The sequence below is a fragment of the Sinocyclocheilus anshuiensis genome, unplaced genomic scaffold (assembly GCF_001515605.1).
Source record: "Sinocyclocheilus anshuiensis isolate Anshui unplaced genomic scaffold, SAMN03320099.WGS_v1.1 scaffold112, whole genome shotgun sequence".
NCBI classification, from domain to species: domain Eukaryota; kingdom Metazoa; phylum Chordata; class Actinopteri; order Cypriniformes; family Cyprinidae; genus Sinocyclocheilus; species Sinocyclocheilus anshuiensis.
Window position 1 is genome coordinate 1,896,259 of NW_015557175.1, and position 2,054 is coordinate 1,898,312.

Genomic DNA, 2,054 nt, shown 5'->3' on the forward strand with positions numbered 1-2,054 from the left:
CTTGCAGGTAAGAATAATTCAGTATATTTAAATTAAGGGGTCCATGAACAGTTTTCATTGTTGTTTTGGTGCTTTAAGTAGGTTTTGAGCACCACAACTCTGTATTGTAATTGCTCATAGATAGAACGCGATCAGAGACAACTGTGGTGGAAGTTTGTACATGAAACAAAGATCGGTATTGTGCGCAGGAGTGACAATATGTTGTGAAAAGTAATTATTTTATGATTTTGATGGTGAGACGGGTAAATTATTGAAGTGTGGCGTGAGTTAAGTGGCGCACGTGGAGTTCGCTGGTGTCCGCCATCTTATGTCAGTTGTTTGCCTCTGTGCTTTAGAGTTACCAACAACTCAAACGAGGTGATATGCTCGCTTATGAAACCAAAGAGTTGTAAAATGTGACATAAGAAAACATTAAAGTGTCATGGTTTATTTAGAGTAAATAAGTCATGCTTGAACAGAGAATGTATGTACTCTGGAATGTGGTTAAACAGAAAGAATAATGTAAAGGTTCAAATTAAGTTCAACATTGTTATCTTTGATGTTATTGAGCAAAATTCATGTTCATATGCTTGATATGCAAACTGTATTTGCAAGTGAAGATGTTTACATTTGTTCGTGAACAACAGGGAATAAATTATAGAGCATTTAGAAAATGGTATACTGAGTTTATGATACAGTAATACAGCAGTTCATGCGGAGACGAGCAGATAGATAACACAGAATTGCGATGTTCCATATGTGATTGACTTTATACTGTCATATCTTTTCTTGCAGATTTGCATGCAAACAATCTTATTAAATGTGTTGCACCAGAAACGATGCCTGCCCATTTCTATATGTGCAACACTCGCTAGGAAAAAGGTGGATAAGCGGGATATTCCATGACTAGCTGTGCATTTAATGATTCGCGTAGGGTGGTTCTTTGCCTCCACGTCATGCATTAAAATTATTTAATGCACAGCTAGCCATGGATTATCTCTTACTTATGTTCCACAGAAGAAAGAAAGTCATACAGGTTTGAAACGACACGAGGGTGAGTAAATGATGACAGAAATGTCATTTTTGGGATAACTATCCCTTTAATACCCATTTAAAACCCATTAATTTCATTGCATTATTTATGCAATTGTAATTGCATTAAATGCATTCATGCTACCTCTGAGCTGCAATAAACAGTCTGTAAAATATATCTAAATGACTATTCAGATGTAGCTTCTGAAAAAAAGAAAGAAAGAAAGAAAGAAAATAAATAAATAAATAAAACAAATCATGGCTGTTGTAGCCTAAAAGTATGTGTAGTAAATTCTGTGCTGAATCCAGTAAAATTTTTCTTACTAAAGGTAATTTTTGTAGTCTATTCGATGTTTTCTCCTTAACACAATAATTGCTAAGCCATTTGATGGTTAGAGAGTCGGACTTATAACCCGAAGGTTGTGGGTTCGAGTCTCATGTCCGGCAGGAATTGGTGGTGGGGGGAGTGAATAACCAGCACTCTCTTCCACCCTCAATACCACGACTGAGGTGAGACCCTTGAGCAAGGCACCGAACCCCCAATTGCTCCCCGGGTGCCGCAGCAATATGGCTGCCCACTGCCATGGGTGTGTGTTCAAGGTGTGTGTGTTCTCTACTGTGTGTGTGCACTTGGATGGGTTAAATTTTGTTTAATTATTTTACCAATATTTAAATCTACACCTTGGCTACACCGTGTGTATGTGCGCAAATATCCGTCGGTGTTAGAGGGCAGTTGTGGGAACACATCTCACACAGAACAGTGTAAGATACTTGATTCTTTTTTGCTAAACAAAACTTGTATCAGTAACAAACTCTACTGATTTTTTTAATTGTAATGTTAAAAGCTGAAAAACTGAAAAAAATGTTTGCCGGATTTTAACAATAGCTGTTTGATATATTTTGATATTAACAGTGCTCATGTGTGTGACCAGTTCACAACCCTAACTGAGGTTCAGTTAAACAAAAAACACTGATGTATACTAAAAAAAGATTCCCGTCATTTTGACTGTAAAAAAAAAAAAAAAAAAGAATATATTTAAACC